General features: G+C 36.9%; 1 protein-coding gene across 12 annotated transcripts in view; it reads right to left on the bottom strand.

The window, feature by feature from the left end:
• LOC113225609 (uncharacterized protein CG43867) overlaps window positions 1–20,760 on the bottom strand; it is a 472,277-nt gene that overhangs the window by 94,964 nt on the left and 356,553 nt on the right. The window lies entirely within an intron of this gene.

The following is a 20,760-nucleotide window of genomic DNA, read 5'->3' as shown; positions in this document are numbered from 1 at the left end:
GACATTGAACAAGGTGGTACTTTATAAATAAACAGAACATGAAAAACATAGGTTCGTTACAAGTAAATAAATAAGCATTCGACTAATACATAGTTTAATGCATAGGTATCTATGTACGTACAATGAGTAGGTACACACATATGTGAATATAGAAAGCACTCAGGCAAATAAAACGAATATTATGTTTATTTATGCCAACAAGGAGGTACAAAACCTACAAATAAACATAACTTGAGAACTTGAGTTCTATTATGTTTGAAAGGAATTTTTATACATATACCGTATGAAAATATTCTATCGAAGAAAGATTCAAAGAACGTTGTTATATAAAATATTGAAAATCATAAATGCAACTCGAATCAAAGGAAGCGTGTTCAATAAATCGAAACTAACTTAATCTTTTAGTAAAAAGAGAAATTTTATTTACTCAAACAAGGACTGAGAACGTAGAAGAATAATAAATCTGGCAGCGGGGAAGTGTTGTTTCATCAAATACCTGACAGGGTTTCAGGGTTTTCCTGATGTCTGAAGATTTTGTTAGATAAGCTTAATGTATCGAGTAGGTTGTATACTTTAGGTTGTTTGGAAAAATATGTGTATATTTTTTTAAACCTCCTCCTCGCTTCGTATTCCTCATTAATAAGGGTCGTGACTTCCACGTGGTTCTGCACGACAACGCTGCGCCATCTGCGGCTGTCTTTCACATAGTTGAGTGCATCCTTTTAATATTTGTCGTCGAAAAATTACTGTACTGTAATAGCATTTTTGTAATGGAAGCTTTTGAAATTGTTCATTTAATTGATATTACATTTTTATTTTTATTTGGTTGGGTTATTATAAATTTTGTGTATTGTACAATAAGGGCCAGAACATACATAGTTCGAGATGAGATATTTTTAATTTGTGTTCTTTAGAAAGGGTAGAGGTACAAGTTCTAGCTTATGATTTTAATCCAACTCTATAACGCTTACAACAAGTACGGTCCAAAGAACAAAGTGTCAAGCATGATTTGCTCTAGGTTGTACCAGTCGGTGTAAATTGACAAAAAGAAATCTTACCACCACTTAAGATAACTCATTGTTAATTTTGTTTTCATAGGAGATTCTCAGTAAGAAGTTACAAACTTAACTGTGTTTCGTTTAATAATAATAATAGTGGAATTCATTCTGAGGCAGTACAGTACTTCAGACCGGAAACAATTTAGAAAAGTTTATTCCCAAATTGGTTCTACCAGGCATCGATTCCCGGACCTACGTGTCCAGTGTCCACAGCGCCAATTCATTGAGCCCCTGTGGGTCTTCCAATCGTTTGCCTTCCAAATGTTATCTGGTTGCTACAAACTTTAAGATCAAAACTTTGGCTCAGGAAGCAAAGGGCTAAAATTTTAGTGAATGATGTTGAGAAAACGACTATAGCTAGTTGCTGTGGTGGGTTTCTCACCACATTGTTGGCTGAGTTAGCCAGATAGGAGAACAACAACAAAGGTAGTCGTCAATGATGAGAGATACGAAGGTATTGTTGTCGAAACCATTGTGTTTCCTCTGTTATTAAATTGTATTGTTAATGTACCTTCCGATGCGATGTTTATATTGGGAAACCGTATATATTTCTCAACGTTTTGTACAGGTAAATTAAAAATTCAAGTGTGCGTTTCCATTACGCAGTGCATTACGTCTTACTGGAGTCAATGATTCGATGATCCACCAGTAGTCGTCACTGTGGCCGCTAGATAAACAGGTCTCGATTTCAATTTTGGGTATGACGAATGTTGGAAATCTTTTCTAAATTTCGATATCTCCAATGAACAATACGCCAACTTTATGTTTGGTCATTCTCTGTTTTTGATGTAAACATATAATATAATACAAATAATTAAGGTATTTATTTTGCGAAAAAAAATAAAGAAACAAGAAACTAAATAAAAAAGAAAATAACCAAAAATGAAGTTGGTGTAGTGTTCTTTGGGGGTATCGATCTGAACTCGGTGATCTGGGTCACTGCTCAAGAGTCAATTTCGTTGCTCTGGCATTCATAGTACAAGGAATGCCCTAGTTTGAGACCAGGTAATAATCGTTTTTCCACTCTTGTACTTAATTCTGTCAATTATAATTTTATAAACCATATCAAAAACCCGCTCTTTTTTTTAGTTCTGAACCAAAATGTTGTTGTCTATGATACTCGCTACTGAACGGAAAATTTTTATTTTATTTATTACTTTTTAATTTCAAAAAAAGAACGTCGTATTTTTGCTAATTAAAATATCAAATATGACACCACTCCAACGCTCTACTACCTCCTGATTAAATATACATTAAATATTGGTTGTGTTTCATTATTTTAATTTACTCTTAGAAAAAGTATTGCATGCCATCACTACATAATGAAAATGTCGTACCTGAACTCGACTCGCCGAATACTATTAACTTCGACTCTTTCGTGAGTTGTATATTAATAATTACAACTTTTTTACAAATAAAATCGACTTCAAAAGTTTGTGTAAAATGTGTGTAAAATGCCTTTCATCCCCTATTTACCACCCTTACAGCTGGAATGTTTTCTTCAAATTTGAATGAGATACCCCGTTCCAACAAAAATGAATCATCGAAATCGGTTGACAAATGTCGGAGTAATCCCGTAGCATAGACAAAAAAATACAATCGAATTGAGAACTTCCTTCTTTTTTGAAGTCGGTTAAAAATGAAATTAAAATGGGCCAAGGGACAGTAGATTTCTTAGAAAAAAAATTGACATAGCCACTTAGGAAGGGTCACAATGGCGACTTTTAGAAGCGATACAAACGCGCGTCTCGGGTTAAGTCGCGCGTGTATGCAAAGGTATTATTACGGATTGTTAACGACTGCATATGACGCGCTTCTAACAGTGGCCTTGTGTACCCGCTCTTAGAGAGAAAATTTGTTTTGCCATCGTATTAAAAAGGTGTTCTCACATTATCGATATTATATCACTTACAAGTGTTAAAGTGTGTGACGTCATGACCACACTAGTCTCGGCACGTGACTCCGCCCATAGTCACATATCGCCACTAAATCGAGGTAATGGCAAACCACGTTTAAACGCGACAAAACACATTGACCTCCGAACTTCCTTTCAAGAAGGTTCTTGTAATATAACTTTGTAAAGAGTAGAGAGGGGTGCGAAGCTCACGATTATGTGGTGGGGGTATATTTATTGGGTAGTAACATGACACATTTGGGTCACTGTATGACGAGTACTCCTGCAAAGAATTGTCAATTTTATGTATAACATACATAGCTATCGGGCGCAGTGCTTTTTATAATGATATCAAGTGACGGTACGACCGACATGCCTGTCCATAACAGTAGCCACAGTCACTGCCAATGCGCGCTCATCCTGAGACATAAGTTGATAAGTCTCATATGCCTGTAATTTCATCACAAATTGTTGTACTGTATTATAAACGTCAGATATATCATCACTTTACCAGACGTGCAAAGTTCTGAAACTATAAATTACACGATAATGGTCTATAGTCATTCAAAACAGAAAGCACCATAACAAATTGTTACGATCCTGACGTTACCGCAGCACGTCTATAATTTTCAAACAAAAACTATGAAATTCAAGCACGTTACTAAGCCCTGGCTGTAGAATGAATTTCCTTCCAAACCACAACCCTGCAATACGTGTATGGGAGCGTAATAGGTATAACACTTTGAGTTATTTTGTTTTGTTATAGTTATTGTTGACAGAAAAAATTTGCACTTATCATGGACTCACATACGAGTATCATGGACATGGAGTTGGACAGAAGCGTAAACTTTTGCAGACCATCAAACTGAGAAAAGTTGCATATCTTGGTCATGTACTTAGGCATGACAGAAACAAGGTTCTGCAACTAATAATGAAAGGAAAAGTTGCTGGTAAAAGGAAAGCTGGTCGAAGGAAAAAATCGTGGCTGAGGAATAAAGGCCTCGCCAGGAATAAAGCTAAATATGCTGAGCTGACTGCCCACCTACACTAGTTGGAGAGGCACCTTAATAAGAAGATAGTTATTGTGACCTTTTTTGTAGCCGGCATAATCCCCACGGCTGGCCGGTTGTCGGAGTGATGGACGCCTACTGATAGGCAGTATGTACTTTACTAAACGGAATGTTATTTATAATTATATTAAGGGTGAAGTCGGACGAGCGTAATCTTGTGAGTTGTAAGTCGCGTTTTTTGAGTAGCTTAATTTACGCTGCATTAGGAAGATTTAGTAGCAGTAGAGCACCTTGTGAAAGTGTTCGCCCAGGGAAGTACTGCCTTGCCTATTTCTGCTACCAAGCAGTAATGTGAGTATTAATGCGTTCCGCTTTAGAAGAGTAAGGGTTAAAGCTCTGAATGGCACTGCAACTGTTATGGATATGCGTGTTGTGTCCCGTCACTTGATATTTAAAAAAAAGACAAGTCTGTGTGCCAAACTAGGTGCCACCATTTACATACTGAGTCACAAATCGAGTCAGCAGACCTTGTGTTACTCGTTGTGAACAACTTAAGCAGATTCGTCTAATAAAAAAAAAACCTCGACTCGCTCGCTTCTTGTCTTTATTTTCAATAAGTCAAATGATCTTTATTTCATATGTAAGCAAATTACACATGAAATCGTCATACTGATTAAATTCTACTGCTCATTAGTAAGGCAGATTCCCCTGAAAAGAATGAGTAAGAAACTTTTGGGGTTGCTCTTTGTGAACCTATATTTGAATACATTTATCATTAACATCAATACCAGTCAAATATCGTGGTCTTACTTTCTGAATTTCTTATCTTAAAGCACAAACTAATTGAAATGCAAAAAATGCATTGTATATGCAATTTTTGCAGCCTGATTTCATACCACACTTCTTTCATATTCCCCATTGGATTTAATCTATTCTTAAAGTAATGCATTCAAATTAACACCTTTGATAAGAAATTTAAATTAAATAGAAAGTTATAATTATTAATACAAAGATCGAATACTCAGAAAAAATTCCTTCGATCCGGCCGGATTCGAACCGACATCTTCTAGCATGCCGTGCTAGACCCTGTACCAATTAAGGTACGGACCTCACGAATTTTTATATGTGCTGGCGTCGTATCTTTGTATCTGGTTTTTCTACGACTTTTTAGCCGTAGCGCCGTCTATCGGAAATCTATGATGTTTCGTCACCCAATTTACCTTTCCAGATACCAGGCTCGGCTAGAGATATCGCTATTCATTGCATTTACATTTTTATTTTTATAATATCCGGCCGGATTTGAAGCGACGTCTTTTAGCATACCTATCGATCGCTTTAAACGGTGATAACTCCGTACAAAACGGGAGAGTCGTCGGATGGGACACCTGCACGTTGGAATTTACTACCAAATACAGATCCAAAAAGTGTCAGATAGTATAAAAAAAACCTAAAACTTTACTTTTGGTAAATTTATCATGTTTTGTCACAAGTTACGGAACAAAGTTGTTGTTTATAATGTTAGTAATCTATTCCTGCAAGGTTGTTAATATTTTAATAATCTCAGTGCAGAGTACTAAAAAACCGACCCTAAAAGTTCGTGGAATTACATCTATTTGCCAAGTTTTATTGAAATCGGTTACCGGAAAGTGCGCGAAACCGGATTCATCCCCTAGTGTGCCACCCTTAGAGGTAGAATATTTTCTTCAAATTTAAATGGGACCACTACCGAGATATTCTCTTTCCAACAATAAAACAAATCATCAAAATCGGTTCAAAAATGAGTTATCACTTATATTTAAAGTCGGTTAAAAATAACCCTGTATGTACTGAGCAAGGGAAATAGAGTTACGTTGTACACGTGTCTGTTAAATTCTTACACAAACTCTTGCTTAAATGGATGTAAAGTCCCTTGGATAAACACAACATATTTTATTTCTATTACATTTAAAAATAAACGAAAACTTCAAATAGAAATTGGAATCCAAATGAATATAGGAATCGGAAAAAAATTCCAGTGGAATTCATTGGAGTATACCAAACACGCGGTCCAATTTTCTGCATCGCGTCCACCAAGATTTGAACTGTGAATCGTCGAATTTTCCCCCGACTGGATCCTTTGCCTTCTCATACGGAAATAACCACTACATACTATACAGGGTGAGAGAAAAAATAAAGATGGCGAGATGAATTCCTACTCATTAAGACAGCTGGACAACAATACAAAAGAATAGATATTAAAAAAGATATGAAAGAACTAAACTACAACAGAGTAATACAAAATTAAAAAACAATATACGGTATAAAACAACCCTTGTAAAATTTACCATAATTAATTTAGTCTTTCTGCTTTACAAAATCGAACACAACATGATCAAATTCATTAATTAAAATGGTTGTTGTATTAACTAAAATGGCTGCTACAATAATTAAAATGGTTGCTGCAATCGTTATGCTTTAAAAGTGTCACAAGGAATCAAGTTACACGATCACCTTAAACGACATTTTGTTTATTTCAATCACATTTATTTTCTCAGTGTATTTAATGTAATTACAATTTTAACGGAAATCAATTATTTACATCAACACATAGAATTTGAAATTCCGAATCGAATATTGGAATTAATAATAAAACTTCAATGAAAATTGTAACAAACCAAAAAGAGTTTTCAAATAAATAAAATAATGATTAGAGATCAGTCTATTCGTTTGGGAGCTATAATGCCTCAGCTAGTCACACAGATACAAATTTATAACTCCCCTCTTTTTACGTCGGTGATTGAAAAAAGTGGACGATAATCAAATTGTTCTCATATAATCGAAGATTGTTATTTAAAGGCATGCATTTGCAAATCATGAAGATGATAATCCTTTTTCTCTCAGACATAAAATAAACAAAAATCTAAGGATATTTCAATTTGCTTTGGTACGCAAAAAATGTTTGGTTTGTATAAATTTAATTATTATATTAATTACAACATAATTTGACCCGAAAGCATGTTCGGAAACGCAAGTAAATTCGCTTGTAGCCTTAGAATAATAACGCATAGAATGAATCAAATTCATGTAGGCTAGCTTTAGTAGTAGGTTAATTTTCGGTTTTAGTGAATATTTATATAAAAATACAAGTTGAAACGCGTTACTTCCTTGTGAAATGTGATGTTAGTATCTATTTTATGTTTGTCTGACGTATTTTTACACTCATTTACCGCACATTTCGTCATTTTTAGCTAAAATTCTGTAGCTGTTCGCGGTGCAAGTTGACCTTGAGCACTGAAGGCCCGCCCGCTCGTGTAGGCCCTTTTGGCGCGCTTCAATTTGCCTCACTTAGCGTGTGCGGACTAGGTTTCTATGCGTTATTATTCTAAGTTTGTAGCACGCGCTGGCCGCATCCGCGGCACGCTCGCTTCGCTCACTCGGCTCGTGCTGCTTTTTCATATATATAACTTAACCTAACCTACTGACTGGAGGGCGCAGCCAAGATTTGACCTATATGAAAAAGGAGGATCTAATATATTAATGTTGAATATTAATTTAGCTGAACCTTACCTTACCTTAAATGCAGTTCATTCATAATTTATCCGTAGATCAACGAATATAGAAGGAACAATTAATATACATATCAAACATACGAAAATACCGTTTATTTAAAAAAATACATTTGCAAAATTATCAAAAGATATGATCAATATTAAAATGTTTCTAAACAATGACTAAAGTTTAACTAGTCTTTAGGAATTGCCCTGTATCTCAGTTAACTTTAATATTACACCCCCTTACTAAAGTCGCGCTGTATACCAGCGTTGGTTTTAGTGCGCCAGAATTAACTAAACTTTGTACAAAACTACATATGTATGAGTAATTCTGGGTTTATTTTACAGAGGGAATTCTTTGATGGGTTAAGTTTAAACATTCTCGCTTGACGTCATTTCGTGTGTAGTAAACTGGTGATTTTGTGTAATTTTACAGAGGAATGCGTCCTTATGTTTGTGTTTTTAACCCCTGACGCAAAAAGACAAGAGTTATAAGAATGAAGTCTTTGTCTGTGTTTCAAAACGCCTGGACCAACTTTATAGATTTATCAGAATGGTTCTTAGGTTTATGCTTGTTTATGGCTGTGAATAGAGTTATTATTATTACTATAATATGATTACCAGCTGAGCTGGCGGGAAGAATAAGAAGTAATAAGTGCCAGGACCTCGGTTCCGAATCCCTATTTACAGGCTTTGGAGCCCTTCATCATCATCATGTACAGCCTGACTTCACTCACTGCTGGGTATAGGCCTCCAAGTTTCACTCCCCACGATCCCGTGCTAATCTCATCCAAGTTTGCCACCCAATTCCTGCGATGTCATCCGCCCATCTCGCCGCTGGACGCCAGTGCCCTTCATTTGTACAAAATTTTATGGGAAACCCAGAGACACCTTGCCCGACATCAGTGTAGCCCTAGAAAGGAGGAACGCTGCCAGCATCTTGGGCACCTTGCCGCGGAGATCCAATTTTATTTATAAATCATAGTTTTCCTTTCTAGTATGCTTTTATTGTACCTTACCTGTATGTTTCAACTTATTGTCTAATATATATCTCCACTATATTATTATATTTCTTCACCATCACAAGGTGAGGGTTGAGACCTTCGACAATGCATTTTTTTTTATAATATCAAGTGACGGGACGAACAAGTCGTGCGTCTGAAGGTAAGCTACACGCCTATCCATAACAGTTGCAGCGTCACTCAGAGCTTTAAATCACTGCGCCGGTCACACTGAGACAAATTAACAAGTCCCATGTGTCTGTAATTTTACCAGCACGCCTAAAAACCGGAATACGGAATTGAGAGTTGCACACCAGAGTGTAAGAATCCCCAAATACACATCATCACATAGTTTAGTCATAGGGATTTGAACCATCATCGACCCCTTAATAGAGAAGCAACCATTCCCCCACCAGGCTATCGATGGCCCAATGGTTTGCACAACGCGCAGAGATGAGGAAGTCCCGGGTTCGATTCCAGGTAGGACCAATTTGAGAAATGAACTTTTCTAAATTGGTTCTGGTCTGGGTGTTCTGGGTAGTGTCGTAGAGTGAATTCCGTTGCTCTGGTACTCAAAGTACGAAAAATTCCCTAGTTTGTGGCCAGGCAATTGGTGCGTAGCACCAGCAGAGCTCCTTGTGATAGAGTTCGTCCAGGGATGTACTGCTACCTTACCTATTTCTGCCACCAAGCGGTAGTGTCAGCATTACTGTGTTTCGGTTTTGAAGGATAAGGATACTGGTGAAATTACAGGCACATTGAACTTATGTCTCCGGGTGACGGGGCAATGGCATCCCACTATAATACTTGCGATTTAAACATCAGAGTGGCACTGCAACTGTTACGGATAGGCGTGTCGCTTACCACCAGGCGCACGACTTGTTCGTCCCGTCACTTGGTATTACAAAAAAGTTAAAACCTATGAGGCGAAGCCTGAAATGTCTGCCTTTTCTTCAAGGTATTATTCAAGTTTTGTTTCTATACATTGTGTTGGAGAATAACGTATTTTTATTTATTTATTTTTTGTCTTGTTTCCTTGTCTGCACTGTATGTATTATTAACATAATATGTTCAAAATAACCATGTTAAGTACAAACCAATATAACATTACTACCCCATTTGACAATGTCGTTCGTTTAAAAATATAATTGACGTAAGTTAAAAAACCTAAACCCATACAAAATTAATTAAGGTGTAAAATGTCACTTAACCAATGACTCGTATTAACGAACCATTAAACTAATGTAAAAATACTAAATAGATTAAGTAATTAATTTCAGGTTTAATTACGATGTTTACTTTTATTGTGGCTTTGGGGACAGAATTACTAATTACCAATTATTGTTGCAGTCATGGTGTAGGGATGGGCAACATTCGATAAATTAAATAATTATCATGATTACAGGATTCCTGCCACAGTATGACGGACATACGGTGTGGCAAACGGCTAAAGAGCGAAATTTCTTGGGCCGACTCGGGACTTTTCAAGGCGAGAGTGAATAGGCATTATATAGGTGTGCATGCTCCATCGTCGACCTCATCGTCGCTTTCCATCAGGTGAGATGGAAGTCAAACGTGCACTTATTTTTTAATGAAAAAATGTTTGTCTTCTTTTATAATGATACCTAGTGAAGGGATGGACAAATCGTGTGCCTGATGTTAAGCGACACGCCTGTACGTAACAGTTGCGGTTGCCACTCAGAGCTTTAAATCGCAAGTATCTGAGGGGCACTGCCACTGCGCCCGCCGGAGTAAGGTTCAATTTATTCATGCTCGATTTGCGATCGCGCATTCCGAGGAAGATTTTGGTTGGATATCTATTTTGTACGTTACAAAAATTCATTCATTCCCTTCCGCCGCAATATAAATTGAGCCTAAGTAAGTTGTACTAAGTTGACAAGTCTCATGTGCCTGTAACTTCATAATCACCCTTACCCTTCTTCTCGCATTACTACTTGGTGGCAGAACAAAGTACGATGGCAGGCAGTACATCCCTTGATGAACTCTTTCACAAGAAGTTCCGCTGCTGTTAAATATTCTATTATTAATAAGAAGTAACCGTATCGTATTTTTTGTCTAAAGACGGGTTCATTTTAATTTCGTATGAATTGTACTTGAGAATTCAACAAATTAAACACTTTTTCTCTCACATCAAGTTTCGTTCAAAAACCCTTTCCCGGGAATCAACTTTATCAAAAACATATCGACACTTATTGTTACAGTCGAAGACAGCATTGGTTAAGTAAATAAATACTCTGCGACAGTAATCATCTGGCAGGGGAACTTCAGCATATAAAACAAGTCCTACATGCGAATAAGTTGAAGATTCCACGCCAATGCCGCAGGCCCCGTGTGAAACCACCAACAGTCGAGCGAAGACCTGCCATCTTACCTTACGTGAGAGGTGTTACAGACAAGATCGGAAGAGTCCTCAGGCGTGCATCTATCAAGACCTATTTCAAGCCACTGAAGAAGATTTCTCAGTTCGTGAGACCCGTGAAATGTAACATCCCCTTACAGGATGCAGGAGTTTACAAGCTTGACTGTGAGTGCGGTCTCTCTTATATTGGACAAACAAAGAACATATAGCTGATGTGAAACACCGTCGCGTAAACAAGTCTGCAGTCTGCGAGCATGTCATGGATAAACCTACACATTCAATGAAGTTTGACAAATCCTTGCAGAAGAAGTCCGTTATCTACCCAGGATGCTGCGAGAAGCCATTGAAATTAAAAAACATCCTAATTTCAACAGGGAAGATGGTTTCTACGTACCACCTGTTTGGGATCCAGTATTTCCTCTAAAAAAATAAAATCCCAAACAGACATAAGACTGCAGTACTAATTAATATGTTTAGTTTATTCCAATTTGTATTATTAATTAATAATAAATTGAACTTAATAAAAATTCATTCAATAAAATAATTTGTAAAACTGAATGTAGCGTAAATTGGAATGTTTTCTTTGTAAAATAAAAAATAAGGTATTTAATTAATAACTATTGTAACTATAGTGAAAAAATAGGGTGGTTTGCATTAATATTAGACATAACTGGTTGAAGACTGTACCACCTCAGTCAGCCGTGACCATGGAACCCGTAAAGGGCCCGAAACGTCGGTTTGTTTGAAAAAACAAATATACGCGATTTAAATCCGGAAAAACAGTAAAAGATCTCGATAAATAAATACTGTTATTTCTTGATAACTTAATTATCATCATTAAAATATATATTATTATAAATGCGAAAGTAACTCTGTTTGTTACGTTTTCGTGCCTAAACCGCTGAACCAAGTTTAGAAGTAAATATATTTAGAAGTAAGTAAGAGAAGGACATTGGCAATTTTTTGTCACATAAATAAATCTTAAAGGGGGTAAAATAGGAGATGATAATTTGTATGGAGATCCAATAAAACTATGAAAATGAGTATAGTACGAATACAACAGACTACTCGAAGTATTTATTTATTTGTATTGTATTATTCCATTTACTTTACACATACGAAGTTGCGAGCCCCAGCTAGTATCTAATAAAAAGCTATTGAGCGCGATTGTTTTAACCGAGACGATTAAGGTCATTGTCCATACGGAGCGTATATGTAGTTGTTTATTTCATAGGACAATAGACGCCCCTGCTACACTATTTCGACTGTGTATTAACACAACACTATCATCAAACCTATTTACAGCAAAACAAGGCTCCCAGGAGACAGGCTACAGTGATAAAGTAATTATCAGGCAACACCACATCAATCATAATTTGCCATTCATCATATTGTCCAGCTAGCGTCCAGCTGGACAATATGATGAATATATACTCGTATACGTATAAAATATATAATAGTTTGGAGATGTTTTTAAGACAAACCGTTACAATGATTACAGAGCGACTACTAGGAATGTAAGTAAAAGTCGTCGATGTTTTATAGAAAGGGTGAAAGCAAAATTTCGTAAATTTTTTAAGGAAGCATGTCTTATTTTTTAATCACTATTTAAAAATATTAACGACCTGTTCCAAAGCTCAATTTTGGTTATTATGAAGTTTAAGTTTTAACATTGAATTAAAAACAGGACGTAAATATTTTAACAGACCTCAACATCGTTTCAAATATCAAACAGCAAAGTATAAATCAAAGCACTAATCTCTTATTCCCCAAGCAAACAATCCGAGAAGTCGTAAGACGTTCGCTCGGCACGAAAGCCAGAACAAACGACGCTCGCGAGGCAAACGGACTGGCTCTATCAAATATTAACAAACTACCCACCATTACGACCATTCAAATACTGTTTATCGCTTCAACTCATGAGGTTTTTACTTCCTCTTTCCGCGAGTTTTAAGACCGCTGAATGAGTTTTGATGGTACTAAAGTTTAAACTTCAGTTTAACGATGATTCTCAACTTTAAGAATATACATACACAGATGTCTATCTTCAAAACAAAAATACAGTATCTGCTATGCGTATAGCGAACACTGTAATTTATAGAAGCTTACACAGAATTCAGACTACCTCTAAGGCTGCACAAACGTACTTTCAGAAGCTAAATGAGCCATGAAAGGTGTAATTGAATGGTACAAAAGCTAACTACATTACGGACCGTGCGAATACGAGTTTGCTTTACAAATTTAATGTGCACTGCGGAGAGATGGTTAATTGAAAAGAAAAGCGTTGCAATGTATTGAAAAGGTTAATTCAGTAGTTGACAGGGGCGCTCCTTGTGAAAGAGTTCGTCCAGGGGAGTAATGCTACGTTACCTAATTTGCCGCCTGTCCATAACAGTTACAATGCCACTAACCGCTCACGCGATGCGCTCCTCCTACCGCAAAACGGCGGCTATTTGGTTTCGCAAATTAGAAAAGCATTCAGTTTAAATACAAGTTTTTATAAATAAAAATAATTATTCTGCATTGCTAAACAAATACCCTCCGTACTACCAACAAAAACATCTCAAATGAAATGCAGTAATACGCCGCAAATCCTGCACTTAAAAAGCACAAATGAAATTTTTAGTGTACTTGGATAAATATGATAATATTCCGTTTGAGTGGTTCTAACGTTTACCATGAAATTACTTCTTAAAGTATAGTTTATAAACATTTATAATCAGGGTAAACTTAAAAAACGCTACTTACATAAACACCGAAATCACCAGCCCAAACAATAACACACACGATTGTCGTGACGTATTATTGAAGTTGTTTATTTTTTTAAATGACAGACCCAGGCATTAAAAACTTTATGGTTTGCTAGAGTAGTTACCGAAATAGCAATTAATATTAGTTCTTTTACCTGTTATAACTTCGATATCCGATAAATCGGTATAAAATCATCACCGGCACCTCTAGTTGTGGTATGCGTCTACGGCTGCATGTATCGCGTGAGCTGGAGCTTTAAATTACAAAGATCTGAGGGACACTACCACTGCGCCCGTCACCCTGAGTTGAGAGAGAGAGAGTTGACAAGTCCCACGTGCCTGTAATTTCACCAGCACCCTTACCCTACAAAATCGGAACACAGTAATGCTGACGTTACTGCTTGGCGGCAGAAATATGTAAGGTGGCAGTACTACCCTGGACGAACTCCTGCTATCCAATTTTCTATTTGGTACACGTCATATTTTTGCTAAATAAACGTAATGGCTTGCGGGTTTACGCGGCAAAATAACACAATACACCTAGATATAATTCTGCGTTATAAATGAACAAAAAATTCAGTAAAAAATTAATGTGTGTGGCTTATGCCTTTCAATCGTATATTTTTGATCCCAAAGGTAGTATTAGCCTGGTAAAAAGTTATAACTGTCGAGAACCAATGCATTTGTAACAAAATGACAATTTATTGTATGTTTTATAATTTACCATTATTAATGTTTAGTAACGCGTGTGCTATATGTGTCCTTATACGTAATAATAAAAGGATAATCAATCAAAGTCCTAACGGTTTTCAACATGGACACCAATTTGGGAAATAACTTTTGTAAATTGGTTGTGGTTTGGGTGTTCCGAGTACTGTTTTGGAGTGAATTCCGTTGGTACTGAATAGTACAGGGAATTCCTGTTTTGAGATCAGATGTCTGGTGTTGTTGTTTAGTGCCTTACATTTAAAAAAAAATCAAACTCTTTAACGAATTTTAAACAATAAGTCGCATTCATTGACTTACAAATAAATGGACGACGGGTCTAATACAAAAACCACGAAAAAAATGTCCCAAGTCAACCTATTCGAAATTTAAATTGTTATGTCATCGCAGTATCGCGCTGTCCGTAGAACAAACGAAGACTAAAGCGGAGTGTCGCGTTCTGTATACGATTTTAGCGCCTTACAAGTGCGGACACTTTTTAGCGCGGACCCGACGTCCATATAATTGTAAGTCAATGGTCGCATTGTTAAATTTTTGACAACATGCTAGTCACTGATAATAATAATATTAGTAAAATTTTTCGCCCTCCGAGACAGACTAGGGCGTCTAATTGGCCATACTGCCAGATTTTAGATCGTTACACGTTCACAGTGGTAACCTTTCACAAACTCGATTTTTTTCCGAAATAACGTTTGTTCGAATTTTCATTACACCGAAAACCGAATTATAACGAAACCGTTGTTCTTTCAGGATATGTTGGATGTTTATCGCAAAGACACGATTAGGTTAAGTTAGGTTTAAAAGAAAAAAATATTTTCCTCTCAAAATTACTTTCGAGGTTATGAAAATTGGAGAAACGGTATTCCTGGAAAATGTCATTTCGAACTACTGATAGGCAACCCTTCACAGCGGCCATCTTGAAACCTTGCGGATAATAAATAAATTTTCTTTTTTTATGATACCACGCCACGGGAGGAACAATTGGTGCATCTGGTGGTAAGCGACACGTCTATCCATAACAATGGCAGTGTTACTCAGAGCTTTAAATCGCAAAATTGTGAGCGGTCACTGCTAGCGCGCTCGTGACCTTGAAACAAAAGTTGACAATTGCCAAGCGCCTGTAATTCCACTAGCACGCGTCCTATCAACGCCGGAACGTAATGATGTGAGCATTATTAAAAAAAAAAATACTAGGTAAGGTGGCAGTACTTCTCTGGATGAACTCTTTCACAAGGAGCTCTTCTGCTTGCAGCTACTTGCTCTTAACCTACCTAGCGCTCTGGAGCGGAGATGGGGTCTACGATTGAGCGAGCTCGCCCAGAAGACACCTATTCAATTGCACCTTAAAAACTTTCGGATCACATGCAAAGAAGTGGATAATTGGAGTTGATTGAGTGTTAGTCCGTGCAGGTACGTGCCGCTCTGTAATTTAAAACAAAAAAGAGTTTTTTTCTTTAAACTGTTACTGCCTATGGTCGTTGAAAAATAATATTTTCGCGCGCATTTTAAGAATAAACGGGAAAGATTTATGTTTTATAAGTTCATAAAATTTTATCACGGTAGTGTCAAATCATACAATCTTATTGCAGTTAGTTTGAGCTGTGTTACCTCATTCACCATGTTCACCCGACGTTGCCCCTTCATATTTTCACGTGTTCCCGCTTTACGAAATTCTTTGGATTGATATTGTTTGATTCTTTGATAACGAAGAGGCCGTCAAACGACACTGAGCTTTTTTATAATACCAAGTGGAGGGACGAATAAGTCGTGCGCCTGGTGGTAAGCGACACGCCTATCCGTAACAGTTGTAGCATCACTCGGAGTTCAAAATCGCAAAGATCATATGGGCACTGCCCCTGCGCTCGTCATCCTATTATTATATATAGTATATATACAATATCAATTGAATAAAAATTTAAAATACAGTGAACAGCGACATCTCTCGCTAGGCTAGCTGTAAAGGTACTAACTGGGTGACAAATCTTTCATAGATTTCTCATAGATGGCGTTACGACTAAAAGGTCGTTGAAAAAACCAAATACAAAGACACGACGCAAGCACATACAAAAATTCGTGAGGTCCGCTGATTAGTTCCATAGCTTAGTTGGTATAGCGTCTGGCACGGTAAGCTAGAAGACGTCGGTTCCAATCTGGCCGGATCGAAGGAATTTTTTCGAGTGTTCGATCTTTGTATTAATAATTATGACAAACTAATGGAGTAATTTCACAAAACGTAATTGAATATCAATTCAATAAAAATTTTAAATGTAGTGAATAGCGACATCCCTCGCCAGGAATGGTAGCTGTAAAGGTACTAACTGGGTGATAAATCTTTCATAGATTTGTCATAGATGGCGCTACGACTAAAAAGTCGTTGAAAAAACCAAATACAAAGACACGACGCAAGCACAGAAAAATTCGTGAGGTCCGCCTGGTTCGTTCCGCAGCTTAGTTGGTATAGCGTCTGGCACTGTTAGCTAGAAGACGTCGGTTCGAATTCGGCCGGATCGAAGGAGTTTTTTCTGAGTGTTCGATCTTTGTATTATTATTTATTATATATATTTGCATTATGCATATATTTTATTGCTGAAAAAATTGTTAAAATTTCCAGAGTATCTTAACTATTTTGTGTTTATTTGTGTGCTTAACATGCTTTACTTTCAACAATTCGCAAATATTCAACAACAATAATTTTAAAAATACGCCAGAAACCTACACCAAGTACCTGGTCTCAAACCCTGCACCAAGGTGGCAACATACTAGTCTACATGAGTCAATACGGACCTAATAAGCCTTTCAGCAAGAGAGGTGGATTCGGATCCGGCCTCGCACTTCGAGTTTCTCGGAATTTATGTGCAAAATTTAATTGGAATTTACTAGGAGCACCTGCACGTCGAAGAAGGTTCACAACCCTCGGAAAACGTGTGAAGTCCACAACCCGCATTGAGCCAACGTGGCGGACTGTGCCTTAAATCCTCGCCTTAAAGGAGACCCGTGCCCAGCAGTGGGTTGTATAAATGGGTTGATGATGATGAGATCCTATAGAAAATAAACACCGATAAGATAAGAAGTAACAAAGTGAACTCCGGAGGCAATTAGTAAACCAGAATAGTGTTAATAATGTCGTTTCCTAAATTGGTCATACAGGGTACAGAATCCAGGACCTTATTTTTAAGCGCCTAGTCTTTGCAACTAAGCTAAGGTTGACAAAAATCGTCGTAAACGAACGTGGTGATAGTGATGACATGGGTTCCCAAGTCCTTTCCTTAGAGGACAAATTGAAAATAACTAAGTTTTGACAACCCTATACACATCGCCATGTGTTACCTCCCATCAATCATGCAGAGATGGCGCTTGTGTCGCAGTTGCGGCAGATACTAAATACTGAAATTTGCAACGGCATGATAAAAATGTTCCTAAACAAACTCGTATAAGGGTCATTGTTATCACGGACGATTCCTACGTTATTTTTGAATTTTTTAACCATCGACGCATAAAGAGGGGAGTTATAAGTTTGAAACTTTAATATAACGCACACATAGGAAAACCCTGTGTCGCGGGTGCCTTGGACACACACATGACCTGCAACCTCTGCGTGGCAATCCGGCATGGTAACCCTTCGGCCACGGAGGCAGTTTAAATAAGGATAAGGAAGCAGCACAAACAAGTAACACATGTATTTTTGAACCAACCGACACGATGATGGTGTACGAAAATGTATTTAGATATCAAATTAAAAACATATTCAACATTTAAAGCCGACAATAAATAAGAAAATTTCATCGTCCCCCCTTAAAAATGATAAAATTGTATTCATTGAGTTTCGAAATAGAATTTGTTTCCCCGCAGCGAAACTTCTTTCGTTCCGTCGCAATCTTATTTGCACCTAAATTGCTAACTTGTGTTGTGACCTTCGTTAGCGGAGGTTTCAATTTGTTTAAGATTTTATTTTTTAGATGGTGAGCTATTGCTGTGTGGGTGAACGATTGCTTCTCAAAAGTCAATGTCAAAATCAAAATAATCTTTATTTAACAGGTAAGCAAATTACAATTGCAATCGTCATGTTCATTAAACTCTACCTCTCATTCGTAAGGCAGATTCCCCTGAGAAGAATGAGCAAGAAACTCGAGGGGTAGCTCATTGTAAATAAACATTTGCACACAATTATTATTTACAATATTTATTTCATCGTAGATCGAGACAGTCTACGAGAGCTAAACGTGTCACTGATTTGATTTGTTTTTAACCGACTTCCCAAAAGGAGGAGGTTCTCAATTTGACTGTATTTTTTGTATGTTATGTGTGTATGTGTTACGCGTTGACTCCGGCATTTGTGAACCGATTTTGATGATTGTTTTTATGTTAGGGAGAGAGTACCTCAGTTCTGTCCTATCTAAATTTGAACAAAATATTCCACTTCTAAGGGTGGCAAATTAGGGGATGAATTCGGTTTCGCGCAATTAAAAGTAACCCATTTCCATAAAACTTGGCAAATAGACGAACTTTTGAGGTCGGTTTTTTATCCAAGTGGTCCCAATTCTATTCCCGGTACGTAATTTTTTAGATATCAAGTGTAGTAAGTAGCATATCAAGTCATTTAGTAGCAGAAGAGACCCTTATGAAAGAGTTCGCCCAGGGAAGTACTGCCACCTTACCTATTTCTGCCGCCAAGGAGCAATGTCAGCATTATTATCCGGTTTGAAGGGTAAGGGTGCTGGTGAAATTACAGGTACATGGGACTTGTCAACTTGCGTCTCAGGGTGACGGGCGCAGTGGTAGTGCCCCTCAGGTCTTTCCGATTTAATGCTGTGAGTGGCATTCCAACTATTATGGATATGGCTGTCGCTTACCACCAGGCGCACGACATGTTCGTTCCGTCACTTTGTATTATAAAAAAAACGGAGGCAAGAATTATTGTACGCATGCCATTGATACGATAATTGAACGAAAACAGGACTAGAGATTCAAATAAACAGACAACCATCAAAACTTACTATACGGGTTCCTTTCTTGGGTTCTGTTTTACAGTTATCATAAGCCATATCACAACTTCAACTATTGTCCCATAAGTTGAAACGTAGCCACTTTTCATAGAACTTAGTTCGTTTTACATACATAAAACATTTGCGTAGCTGCGTTTTATAGTTTCGTACAGAGAGGGTGTAAAAGTTACCGTCATTACCATACACCTGAGGTGTAAAAGGAAGTTGTACTGGTTTTGTAGCGTTCACTCGCCGCGGTTGTAGCCGTTAAGGAGATATTCTGACTTGGAAAATTAAATGTAACAAAGATTTATTATCAAAAAATCAATCAATCGAATGAGTCTTTCAGAGTGGATTTTTTGTGTTGCAATTATGAGAAACATTTTTTGTGTTGCAATTGTGAGAAAAATACTGCGAATAAATATACAGGAGCCTACAGTTTTGTATAATTTGCTATACAATGTATTAAATGTTCTAGAATATTAAAAATGCGAATAAATTGAATATAAACCCATTCGAAAAATGTATAATTTCTTGTAAAATTTCGAGGTAAGTTTGTGTTTTTTTTTCTAAAGTGAATATTTTAAGGAATCGTGTTTTCACACCGTATACTAATCAGTGTATATCCTCAATTATATACTTTCTTTTATTATATACTTTTTCCAAAGTTATTGATTCAACCATTGACTGGATTCAACACTCACTTTTATGTGGAATTAACCAAAGCCATTAGAGATTGTATACACTCTTAAGTACATTGTACAAATGTACATTTACACGTACAAGTTCTTGGCAATAACTAAAAATCAGGTTTTTCAATAACTTTTTTTAACACCGATGGATTTTTTCTGGTCCAGTTTGTAATTTGAATTTGAAAATGAAATTGACTGAAAAAATACACTGGTGTTAATTTTTTTTATTAAAAACCTGATTTTCAGTAATTAGCAAAAATGTGCTTGATCCCTAAACACTTTTGATGAGTGTATTTTTCCAAGTTTTATTGAAATCGGTTAACGAAAAGTGGGTTAAATCCAATAAACCGGATTTGTTCCCTAATTTGCCACCCTTAGAGGTGGAATTTTCTCTTCAAATCTGAATGGAACTATTGCCGAGGTAGGTACCCCTTTACCAACAAGAAAAGAACCATCGGAATCAGTTCACAAATGTCGTAGAAATGTCGTAACCGCAGAACAAAATTGAAAATCGACTTTTTTTTTAAGTAATTTAAAATATAAAGCCAATGACGTAGTTCGACTTTATTCCGATTTCGGAATTACCTTTACTATGACCACCAGAGCAACGTAATTACCTCGGAGGCTCTACCTAGAATACCCGGACCAGAAACAATTTAAAAACATTTGATTCCCACATTGATTTCCCATTGAACTGAACTCGGAACCGCTTGATGGAGCGCCATAGTGTTGTTAAC

This window comes from Hyposmocoma kahamanoa, unplaced genomic scaffold (genome assembly GCF_003589595.1).
Source record: "Hyposmocoma kahamanoa isolate Upper Pololo Valley unplaced genomic scaffold, ASM358959v1 168, whole genome shotgun sequence".
Taxonomy (NCBI): Eukaryota; Metazoa; Arthropoda; class Insecta; order Lepidoptera; family Cosmopterigidae; genus Hyposmocoma; species Hyposmocoma kahamanoa.
This window is presented reverse-complemented; position numbering and strand designations above follow the sequence as displayed.